The sequence below is a fragment of the Coffea arabica genome, chromosome 2e, assembly GCF_036785885.1.
Source record: "Coffea arabica cultivar ET-39 chromosome 2e, Coffea Arabica ET-39 HiFi, whole genome shotgun sequence".
Lineage (NCBI taxonomy): Eukaryota > Viridiplantae > Streptophyta > Magnoliopsida > Gentianales > Rubiaceae > Coffea > Coffea arabica.
This window is the reverse complement of record NC_092313.1, coordinates 63,022,165-63,035,390: the sequence shown is the minus strand read 5'-3', so window position 1 is coordinate 63,035,390 and position 13,226 is coordinate 63,022,165. Positions and strand designations below refer to the sequence as shown.

General features: G+C 35.0%; 1 long non-coding RNA gene across 1 annotated transcript; it reads right to left on the bottom strand.

The window, feature by feature from the left end:
- LOC140037031 (uncharacterized) lies at positions 1-8,376 on the bottom strand. The gene is made up of 2 exons (XR_011840870.1): positions 8,094-8,376; positions 1-594 (listed from the first exon to the last, which is right to left on the bottom strand). It is a non-coding gene; the product is annotated as an uncharacterized lncRNA (long non-coding RNA).
- Positions 8,377-13,226: the final 4,850 nt, after the last annotated feature.

The following is a 13,226-nucleotide window of genomic DNA, read 5'->3' as shown; positions in this document are numbered from 1 at the left end:
TGCTGTCAAGGGAGTAAACTTATTCTATTTATAGATATTCCCTTCAGACCCATCGTTGCCAAGTGTCCGGTCCTTGATCCATCCCTGTTGGTCCAGCACTCACATAAGCCCAAATACAGGACGAGGTGGTTGCATCACCAGCTATTATTCTACCTTCACAGCCATTCCATTACTAAGGAATCTCCAGCTATCCTTGTTCCATTATATTAGTGAAGGCAGCTTGCTCTCAAACCATTTGTCTTTGCTAATTTTGCTATAGTTCGTATTACCTCTGACTCGTCCACCCTAAGATTTCCCGTAGTTTCATTCTTTGGCTCTTACCTCCCTGCGACTAGCCTTGTGACGATCCCGCCTTCTCCTAGGACATACCCTAAAAGTTAGCGAATCGCCTGCCTGGCTATCGCCAGGGCTTACTCACTTACATTAACTGCAGAGATAATATTTTGATAAACCAAAACCAAACACCCAAATCTTCTACAATACCAAATTTAATACAAAAGTTTCAACCATAATATGAAACTAAAGGATTTACAATCACAAAAGTCTTCACGTTAACTTCCTAAGATCCCTCGTTCGTTCCCCGACCACCAACTCCTGTAAGGAAAACAAAACTAAAGTGCTGAACTAAAACTCAGTAAGGTTTGCCGAGCAAGTAACATTTAATAAACACTTAAATCAGTACAATTAAGCAAGTAATGCACATTTAACTGTATAGTCACTTTCAAAAGGATAAAACAACCAATTAGCAGAATAAAACATTCACCAAACTTAACAATACAAGATATCAAATTTAATAAAAGTAATCAATCACTTTAAAGGATACGGTATTGATACGAACTCTAGAGGTGGCTCCCGTCCATTCCAGACGTAGCACTTAGTTCCGTTTAGTAATTCAGTGTCATTTCTGTGAGGACCCGAAAATTTTCTTATTTATCGAATATTACAAGTTTACTTAAATATTTATTTACTCATTTTCTCCGAATTATTTATTTCGACCATTTAAAATCCATTTATATGGAACGACGCCTCTTTTATATTTTAAAAGCGTTTTGTTTGAAAATTCACTTTTCAAAAATTCGTTTAGTTCGGAACAACGAGTGCACGTCTTTCGAGACTATACTTGAATCGAGAGTGTATTAATATTAGAGAGTTAAGAATGATCAATGGTAGATTAAAAAAGGTTAATTGAGGAATTAATACTCGACTCATATGAGGACTCACAAAAATGTACCTATTTTAAACTCCTATTACTAGCTCATTTAATTATTTATTTCGCCAATTGCCCCGAATATTATTTTCTAACCTCTCTAGACCTAATTACATGGATCTATAGCTTAATTATATTTTTAAAGTAACTTGTTTCAAAATTTATTTTCTTGGAAGCTCGGTAAGTGAGAATAGTGAATACGCGTTTGGAGACAATAGCCGATCTGAGAGTACAATGAGCTTGGAAAATTGAAGACATGTACATTAGTTTCAAAATAGGTATTTTATGTTTAAGTGCTCAATTATTAGTTAGTAATACTATCGTTATAAGAATTTCTTGAAAATTTCGTTTCATCGCGCACAAATTGGAAATACGCGTTTTTACGCGCGCGATTAATTGAAGGACCTTAGACTTTTATTTTGGAACTACTAAGAGTGAATAATGATGAAATGAATGTAAGTGCATTAGAGGTTTAGTGCACTAGTGCAACAACTTAAGAGGAATCGAGCACAAAACGCGCGCATACGCGCACTATTCGCAGTTGACTTTTGTGCACAAAATACTTAACCATTAAGCTTCCTTTAAGAAGCTAGCTCCACCAGATTTTTGCCCTCTCTCTCCTCACTCAAACAGCCGAACAACAAGGAAGAAAAACAGCTCCAATTTCTTCCTCATTTCTTCATCAATCTTCCACCAAATCACACCAAAATTCAACCACACTTAGCTAATCACTTGGAGATCATTTCAAGCTAGGAAAGAGGGCTGCTTTCACGGTTTTTCTTGGACTAAGGAGAGCCGAAAATTTCTGACTTGATCATCTAACAAAGTAAGTGATGATCAACTTTGATAATCTTGATTTACTTTGATAATCTTGATTTACGGAAGTTCTATTGCACATCTAAACTTATGCATGCATGTGGGTAACCTTATTTATGTTGGAAAATGTTGTGTGGGCTCTATGAACTCCCACTTAGATTGGATGGACTGATTTGATGAATGATGATGCTATTAATGTTGGTTTAGTGCTTAAATTAGTGGAATAATGTTGGGTTGTTGGTAGAAATTCAAGGAAGGTGCAATGAACAAAAGTGACCATTTTACCCCTGCCATGTTCGTGCACTTTGGTGCGAAATTTTGAGGTTCTATGACTTTTTTGTGATGTATACATGTTATATGAATGGTGTAGAAAGTTTCATTGAAAAATAACATGATTTGGTTGGTCAATTGTAGTAATTTCAAAGGTTTAGCAAAACTGGAAAATTTTCCCGGATTGCCCAGGCAGTCCTTTTCTTTCGGCCATAACTTTTTATTCTAATGTCGAAATCGAGTACCGTTTGTGGCACTGGAAACTAGACATTCCCAACTTTTCAACAGTATAAAATACATATCCTGATTCTACATTAGTAATCCGTACCAACCGTTTAAACTTGACTACCCTGTTTCGTTAATTCCCTGGAAGGCAGAACATGAACTACAACTTGAGGCTCCAATATGTACTAGTTGTGGACAGATTTTGAAAATAGTTTCTTCTGAGAAATTGTATCTTTATGAATGTGTTTTTCAACGCCACCAACCACATCTAATTCTGAGTTGAATTGAGTGATTTGTGGCCATATATCAAAACTGACTTCTTGAAGGAAAACCCTCCTTTTGGGTAGAATTATCACTAAACTTGATTGAGACTTGTTAATTCGAGATTCTTGGTGTTAGTCACCTACCAAACCTATTTTGGAATGTTTATTAGACCTTGTCTACACCAATGAACCATGTTGAGGGAATTTCCTTGGCCAAATGCTTGAAAACGGAGAAACGGAAGTCCAAGGCAGATTTGCCTTGGAACTTCTTAGGAATTTAGCGGTTTTATTGATAGACTTCCCATGCGTATTTTTCTATGAAATTTTAAAGTGGAATAGCCCTTATATGGTAGTGTAATACTACTAAGTTTGGTGCCATTCTGAGTCCGTTTCGATACTCAAACAAAGTCCCAAAGTTTGTAACTTAAATCTGGAAATTGCCCAACCGTCTCAATTTTTCAGCAACTTTGATCTACTATAACTTGGTGCTCAAAACTCCGATTTTTGTTCCACCTATTTTGTTTTAAACTTTGAATACACCTCTAATTGAGTTTCAAATTTGAAAGTCTAGTTCAAATTCTGTGAATTTCACCAAATTTCCAAAGTTGGCGAAAAACCAACCCCGAAACTGTTGAGCAAGCTTTAAACAGCGACTTTGAGCCAATTTTTGAATATCTTCCGTTTGGAATCATGGGAAAGTGTACTCTAGGAACTTTTAGTACTTTGGAAAAAGTTTCCAACGGTACCAAGTTTTACAATTTTAGACTTGTAAAGAGTGAGATACGATTTTTCAAAGATCTCGTATCAAAACTGAAATTTTCAGAACTTAAGGAAATGTAGTTTTTCGAATTCTCCTTTTTCCCTCGATATCACTTGAACGTTTTATACTTGATTTCGAAGATGAAAACTCGATTTATCTTGTACTTTAAAACCCCACTTTTGAGCCTTAATTCGCGAGTAATTTAGGCTCATTTTAGTGAAATTTTCTAGGATTGTGACGTGGCACTGTTCATTTCGACTTCGATAATTCGATTGGAAAATAATTTACTTGATTTCATACCTACTCACTTCCCTCCAATGATTTTAAGAATGAACATTGGATTTTCTTATGTTTTCTAAAGCCTTGATTAACAAGGAATTTTAGGCCGTTTTCACGATATTTTTTAGATTGTACAAGTGTGCGATCTTCCGTGATAATTGGGGTTTATAAGTGATAGTTTATTATCAATTACTCAGGCACCCACGAGGACCTTGAAGAGGATCCCACGGTGAACACTTGAACCTCGAGTGACATTCCTTCTTGTTTACTTGGTGAGTGTCATGTGCATGATTACTTGAACTCCTGTGAACTTGATACATGCTTACTTGTTATCCATGACTTGAGATTTTGAAAATGGATTCGAGTGTGTACTTTATCACACTCGTTCTCATTTGAAATAAATAACTCATGCTTGAAATGCTGGAATATGTCAAACGCTTGAAATTATCAAATGCTTGGATATATCAAATGCTTGAATGACATGAAATGGTATGCTATGACTGCATACGTCGTTGGAATGAATTTTCTCGACTCACAAATGTACATGGGGGACACCCAAGTCTCACTGGCTAACCTTGGACTCGAGTCGGCTTGGGTTTGGTCGGGCTCCTTGGTAAACCATGAGAAAACAAAAGCTTGACCTATTAAGAGGTCTTGCTTGGCATACTCAAGCAGTATCGTCTCAAACAAATGACAGGTGGGCCCGATACAGAAATATGTAAGGTGAAAGGGGACAGGATAAGTGAAGTTCTACGGACTAAACCTACCCGATTGACGGAGTGTCAACTCGTGGAGGTTCATGATCGTGCAAGTGGAAAATAGCTCCTGAGAGTTCCTATATCCTTAAATTGTTTCTGTTTAATTTTCTCGCTCGAATTCTTATTTATTGAAATATTATTGCTCTACTCGTAAATTGGGATTGTTACTTGAACAACTTGCCTGCATGTGTGTTCTTGGCCTCACGAACATTTTGCTCACCCTGTAGATTTGTTTTCCTTAACAGGATTGGACATGGAGTGAACTTGGAGAAACCCCCTTGTGATGTACTTTTGGCTTAGGGTTTCTAATGTATTTTGGGCTAGACCTCTTATTGGTTGTACTTTTGGATACCTAATATATGATTGGGATATTCGATGTATCTGGATGTTGTATATGTTGGGATTTGAGGTAACTTTTGGAAATCCGATGTAAGGATTGAATCATTGATATATGTATTGTTAAGTTCAAACGTTTCCGCATTTGCTTAATTTACTTTGTGGTAACGGCTAGTATTGTGTTAAGCTTGAATGGATATTGTCTTGAGTCCTGGCGAGAGTTGGTCAGGTGTCCCGCGGATACCCTCTGGTTCGCCTTAGGGAGAAGTGGGGGCGTCACAATTTCAATATCATTGCACACTCCGCCAATTCACCTCCTTATGTCCTCCAAAACAATAAACAATCCCCTACATTCAGTAATCAGTTCAATAATCTCCCAACTTCAAGGTAATACTCAAGTATACCGAAACGGTTACCCAAAACTTCCGTCCTATCCGACCAAGCCTTTTGCTAGTTCGAATAGTCCATTGAACAGAGGATTTTGGGGTCCAGTTCAGCCGATGCGGTAAAGTACACATACGGCTTACATTCATGCACACTTACAGCAACATTTGGTCAATTATTAACCTTCAAGCTCAACTAAACCGAGTGCGATAAAATAAATCCTCGACTTAGAAGGCGAGGGACAATTGAGATACACTTTACAATGAATCACTTAGCAATATTTCATAATAAGCATATTTATCACATAATTTCACTTAAGTAAACATAAACAGTTAAACACATAAATTCGGAAACACACACCCCAGTCAAAAGTTACACTTCGATCTCGGGATTGCTTTCGTGCACACCGCTGTCTCCTGAGACAAGTTATAATTACCATAATTATTTAACTACTCATTTGGTGAAGTTCTAAACTATAATCAACGTACGTGTTATATTCTAGCCTCAAGTCACAATTCCACCCGAATTCTAAGTCATGGCTATGTTCAAATGAGGCGACTAGTGCATTTTCTCACACTCACTTGTCACTTCGACTTTTAATGTCCAAAAGAAAGGAAGTTTAAGTAGCAATTCCATTAATGTCACTTCACTACTTTTATGCTGTTAGATTTATCGTACTAAAACTCAACATTAACTTTTAACAAGGTAAGTTTAGAAATAGCTAACCTTAAGGTACTTTCTTGTCCCCTACTTCCATCTTTTATTAACCAAGACCACATGCATGACTAGTTTATTACCTTAAGATGTGTATACGATTTATATAGAGCCTATTAAACCAAGTAATAGTTGGATATCTTCTTATATAAGTTACAAGGCTCCTTTGATTCCTATAGTTGGTATAGCAACTTTTCCCTTCCATTTTAACTATTTAGATTTTATTTCCAGCCACCAATCACTCACCAAATTTGGAGTATAGATTACTAGAAACCAGGTTTCTTAACTTATTAAACAAGATACAAAATTCCAGAAATGTCTCTCACATTTCTCTTTAAAATTTATCAAGTTTATTGGCTTAAAACGATGAAGATATACTCACACACCAAATTTAAAGTCTTGTGAGATGTTTAAACTAAGATTAAATCATTTTCAATCCAACTTAAAGAGTAAAGCTGGTTAAGCTTTTCATTTCTTCTCTCTCGGCCAAATCAGCTTCTATTCAACTTTGTTGTTTAACTTCTCTCAAAATTCATCAACTTTTCAGGTCTCAAGTTCACTAAAATGAACGTGAATGACAGGGTCAAGATGTTATAAGATGTTTTATACAAGATTACAACTAATTATCCTAAGATTTTTGAAAATCTCATGAGAGCTCCAGCTCCTCACTCTCTCGGCTATCACAGTTTTCCTTTCCCTTCAACTTTTAACCATTTTAAATTTCATTTCCAGCCACAAGTCACACACCTACAGGCTCATAACACACAAATAAGTATAAAATCAGCATTTTCCAGCAAACTTTATACCAAAATATCCAATCAACTCCATGAAATTCCATTGGTTAAGCTGGAAGATGTTATAACAATCATGCAATTTCCTGCTCAAAATTCCAGCTATTAAAAATTAGATTTTTCACCATTAATTTCACATGCAACTCCAAATAATGAACATACTAACATATTTCATGAGTTCAAGTATATTTACTCTTGATCAACCAAGAAAATTGAAAGGAAACTGCCTTTACACTACATCGGTCCAAGCTGAAAAATTTGTAGCAAGAAAACAAGTTCTACTACCTGGTTTTACTTCAATCCAACCTCAAATCTTACATGCATCACTCTAGAAACATTGGACAAGGCATAAGGCATGGATTTCAATTATGATCTAGCAAAATTTCCAAGAAAACAACCAAAGTTGCAGCGTTCTTCTTTCCTACGTGGAAATAGATTTCTAACCCAAAAACTCAATTTCATTTCATGATTCAGGCATAAATCATGTAATATATTTTGAAGTAACTATAAGGGATGAATCTCCTTGAAAATCTTCAACAAAACGGAGGCTATAAGCTGGTAAATTCAGCTTATACCCTACGGTTCAAGCAAGTAAAATTCCAACAAGTCTTTCCTCAATACTAACACTTATCTTACTCGAATTCAAGTCAAATGCTATATGTATATTAGTATTGATGTGTTATAAGGTGTAAACAACAACAATATACAATTTACAGCCCCAAAATCCTGGAGAAAACTGGAAAATTTGGCCATTTCTCTCTCTTGGTCCAAGCAGGAAAAACTCCAGCAATTGGTAGTTTGAAAAATCGACCCTTTTCCCCCAACAAAATTCTTTATTTTCACTCCAACTCAACATGCATATGATGATTATTGTGTTATTTAGTATATTGAACCACAATGTGAAATTTGTAGCCAAAATTTGAAGTGGAAAACTAGAAAATTCTCTCTTTCTCTCTCTCGGCCATCCCATTAGGTTCCATTAGATTTCTTTGACATTTCTAGCCAAGATTACCAATGTTTTTTACTAGTTTTGCAAATAAATATTCTATAAGATCAGAGATAAACATATTTCATGCTTTCCTAGCATAATTCTCCATAGAAAATTCAGATAACAAGCTGCAACTCTAACCAATGAACTTTCGGTTCCTACCAATTTCAATCCAACAGCTTTTCAATCCCAAATCAGAATTTTCCCTTGGTCAAGAATTCATTCTCCTTGCTAAACTTAACATGCAACTTATATATTCACTTATACTTAATAAGTAAAGGTTTATTACAGAATTTTTTTACCTCCTTTCCATTAGAATTCAGCAAGTGCAGACGGCTCCAAGTTGAGTTTCGGTTCCTCAAAATTGCACCAGCTTCTCACTCCCCTTCTCCTTGCAATATTTTTTTCTTCGATTATGGTTAGCAGGTGATAAGACTAGCAAAATTTCTCTCCCTCACTGTCAGTTTTGCTCTCGGTCTTGGGTTGGAAAGAAAAGGAAATGAAGTCTAGTTTCTCCTCTCGGTCACCGCCCAAATGTATTGGTAGAAACTCTCATTTTTCTTTCGGTTTCATTCCAGAAGGTGATCCTCTTGGTTGCATGGTTAATTGCTCAAGCTTTAGGGTTAAAATGGTATTTTAACTTTGGTTTATTTACTAGTTAAGGGGTTGTTATTTTATCATCTTCAAATATTGCCCCAAACTTTAGTATATTCCAATTTGCATACTCCTATAACAAATTTTTTTTACACCATTCTAGGATATTTCATTATTTTCAATTTTATAGGAATTCAATTGTGCATTTAATTTAACCATTCATTTGTTACATATAATATTTCTAATAACAGATTAAATGTAATGAAATAAATTCAAAGTGTACACATAAATTTCCGAGTTCTCACAAGCCTTGGGGTAGTGGTCAGACATGCCTAACTAAGGCACCAAGATAAAGGCGATCCCCTATTTGAGCCACCAATCTAAGGATCTGGTGTTATCCCATTACCAAGTAGGATAACCCATTCTATGGTAGACCACCCTCTCTCCAAAACTTGATTTGGACTCTACTGCCAAATCTATACCAAAATCAAGGTTGGACCATAACTTTATCCAATTCTAGATTAGGCTAGATGGCTAATGGACTCCCAATCTATCCATCTCTAGATAGTGGCATTACTAGTGAGAAAGGAAATCCAATGATTCGCAAGAACAACATACCTTTCAAGTTGTTTTTGTGTGGGGGGGGATAAAGAAGGATTGTTTTGTGTGTTCAAAAGAACTCAGAAAATGGTAGCTAAAAAAGGATAACATGTAAATTTGGTGAATGAAAAATTCTTTTACAAAATTTCTGAATCTCCAGAACATGCATATAGGAGTTATTTACCATGTTTGCATTTGATCTTCTCTAATTGATGATTATGATACGAGGAAAAGATCTTGAACAGTAACAAGGTTGAATTTACTAATCTACATGATACTTTATTTCTCTTTTCAATAGCAACATATAGTTTGGGAACTTAGATCTTGATTTGTCCAAAAAAGGGAAAAATGTATTGAAATGGTTTTAGGTAAAACTTGGAAGGTTAGATGAGAAAAAAAAATGAAAATAAAGGTTAGATTAGAAATTCTAGCATTTATTAATAGTCAAAATTTGATGTGGCATGAGGGGACTAAAGTGCAACAAAATATAATAAGGGAGAAGTGCATATTAGTCAAGCAGTAGAGGGTTTAGTGCATTTAACTTTAAAGGTAGTCATTTCAGTTTCTATATAACTCGCATAAAGAGTAATATTTGAAATTTAACCAAAAGTTTTTATTAAAAGATAGATAAATTATCCTAAAGTTATTCAACTAAAAAGTATTTTTGCAAACATTCGAGTTAAGCACATATTGCATTTTCAGAATATGTAGTTTTTGATTAAACAACCAAAATCACATATCAAATAAAAAGTCATAAACTAGTAATACAATACTAAAAAATGATAAATTTAAAGAAAATACTTTTAAGAATTAAAAAATGCCACAACGTAGAAATAATTGTGTGTATATAATTAGACAAGTGAGTTCAAATGGAGAGATCAATAATCAAAGCGTCAGTAGAATATAAAAAACTGTTGAGAGAGTAAATTAAGGCCAATAAATGTTAGTTACTTGATATTGAGTTAATCAAAGACAATGACGTATTCTAGTTCGATTTTTCCATTCAATGAGATTAAAAGCCAAATTCACAATTAGGCATCCATTATTGAAGAGGCTGCTATCAATGTTGTCAAACTCATCAATTGGCCTAATAAATCTATTCTAATATTGGAAAAATTTTGAAGATATTTATCGACTACTTTACATGTACCTAAATTAGGAAGCTACTTGAGTTGCTAGACATTTTAATTCTCTTACTCGTATTTTAGCTAGTAATGTTTCTAGATGATCTCTGTGGATATATGATCCTCCATAATTTGTAATTTTCACTATTAATGCAGATCTCCATTTGAATTAATAAAATTCTGTATACTTTTCTTTTTTCCTTTAAAGAATTGCCTTTAAAAAAATTGTGCTAGTGACCTCAAATCGATTTTTTCACTCTTAGCTAACAAGAAGAAAGAAAAGATTAGGGAAATATTTTCTCTATATTTTACATGATAGTTACAATGTTATAAGACCTATTTATAGGTTTACAGTAACATAAGAAACAATTAACCTTAATCTATTCTAATCTATCATTCTCTAATTTCCAATTGATATACACATTTCAAAAAGAGATATTTATAACAACTCACTCCAACATTCCCCCTCATGTTAATGTATAGATATCATGTATGCCCAGCTTGTTTCATGAAGTGCCAATCAACCTCTACATGTTTAATCTGATCATGTTGAATTAGATTCTGAGAAATGTCAATGGCTTTTTCGTTGTGACAAAACAAATCTATTCTGGAATTCAGAGCACGACTGATATCGATTAGTACAACTTCTTAAGCCACTGCCTTTTGTCTCTTACTTCTCGATGTAACCAAATTGCCTCTAACATAGCAAATGATGCTCAAATATAAGCTTTCAATAAAAATAATATGGTTGATTTACTAAACTAGTGAGCGTTTCTAGGTCTAGTTGGGGACTGAATCGGAGTTACCTTCTATCTAGTTGGTGCCGGTTTCTCGAAGCTTTAACTTTTAGTTCGAACAGACCTCAAGGCCTGCGCTATGCATTCATCAAGCTAGTTTCACTTCGGGCTGTTCCTCCTAAGCTTAAAGTTGAACCAATTCACCGATTTTCCTTCTCAAACCCATTTTAACTCAAATCTAAGAATTCGTTTAATCCAAAAATCAATAAAAAATAACAATAATGACCCAAAAACTCCTACTAAAACATCCAACCATAAGATTTACTCAATCAAATTAAATCAACAACTCAATAGAAAAGCATACAAGAAATCTAAACCAATGATCCACCCATACCAAAAATCCATTAATTTAATATTTGAACGATGAAAATCATAATAAAAGCTATATAACTTAGATTCACCTTAATTTTAAGGGTTGAATGAGAACTTTTGGCACCCCTCTAGTACTTGGATTGGGTTCCTCAAAGTTCACACCTAGAAATTTGAGGAAAAATGAAGGAGTTAGGGATTAACGAATTCCCACTACAAGACACATTCCTCCAACGCAAATTTTCCTTGTGCACTAAATCCTCATTTTTTTAATTATTTGAATTTCACCTCAAAATTCTTTACTTTTCCTTCAAAACTCCCAAGAATGGACTTTGGTATCCCTGTTTTTATTGGGCTTTTACTTCCTTTCTCTTTCTTTGAATAACGCACTATCAAAATCAAACTAAACTTTAACAATACATGGCCTTAAAAAAAATATCCCATGCTCCACTAAAATTATTAGAGCAACTTTTATCTTTATAAAATAGTCTCGTACATGTGAACAACTTTTCACATGCTACCTCCCTTAAATACTTATCAAATTGCTTCTAATTATAATGCACTATGTTTTCCATATTACTGAGGACATATTTGCATATATTATATCACCACACACAATGCATTTATGTCTTCTAGTTATTAATAAGTAAAAGTATTCATCCAATTTCTTGCATTGAAAAGATATAAAAAGTTAATTTATACATAATGCCTTGGGCAGTGGACTACAAAGAACTTGTCTCAAGCATTTGATAGGATTAGCCAATAACTTTTGAGTGCAAAATAAGGGCCCAAAAAACTTAAAACCAAGTTATTAGTTGCCCATTACCTAAGGTAATATTATGAAATCAATCTTTCCATTCTTTTCAACTTGGAACATGAGGTGTAACACTTGCCCTTGGGATTTGGGGCAGGGACGGTTATCAGACGGACCGTCCTTGAGGTATACGGGGCAGGAGCGGTCCTCAGACCGACCGCTCTTGAACGGTCTCCTCACAATAAAAAACATGAGGTGAGAAATGATCCAAGTCAGCAAGACTTAAGCAGGGGTAAAGACGATGTCGATCTAAATAAAAAATTGTTGACTTCCAAACGGGATCAGACTGAGCAAACGGAAGAGTTGAAATTTTGAAAATCAAGTTGAAATTTTGAATTAGCAACAGAAAACAAAACTAAAGGAAGAGTCTTGGCGTGTTGTTGAAGGTAGCAATTGACAGAAAATTGGGTTGAGAGGCAGGCGGCAAGGTAGAAGCAAACAGAGACGAACCTATATTTTATCCGTAAAACTTAATAGCAGAAGCAGCTGCGCTCTCTGACTGGGTATGAGAGTGTTGTATCCATTTTGAATGCGTGTAAGGCAGGTGGTAAGGTAGAAGCAAACAGAGGAAATTCAGCATCTCACGAAGCCAGATTTTGTCCTTCAACTTAATAGCAGAAGCAGCTGCGCTCTCCGAGTTCGGTGAAACGTAAAGCCTATTAGCAGACCAAGATAACGTGACTGAACCATGTCAGTAACTGTGGCCAATCATTTGTCACCCAAATGTACATCTGTTAAATGAATGATGAAATTAGAGTCACTAAAGACATAATATGAAAATGATAGAAAAATAGTGAAGTTGTACAGTATCTGTGTGTGTGTGTGTACCGTATCTGTGTGTATGTGAGCATTCAGCTTTTCAGTGATGGACTATAATGGGATAGTAGTTATCGGAAGACCCAGGGGTATGTATTCAAGTAAACCGTCGAACGGAATTAGGGAAAGATGAAAGAAACAAAGTCACATTTAACAAGTGAATGAATGTACATCCTATTGTAAATTAGTTACATGTTATAGCCACCGTATTACAATTGATATGAATCATTGTGCATCCAATAGTTGATCCATGCTTATCACGCAATCTTAATTTGCCCTTCTCCTGATCATGCAGTGTGTATAAAATAGAGGTGTAGAGTTGAATGATGTCAAGCAGAGGAAAATACCGAGCTATGTGAATAATAAATGGGTGTATCTGGT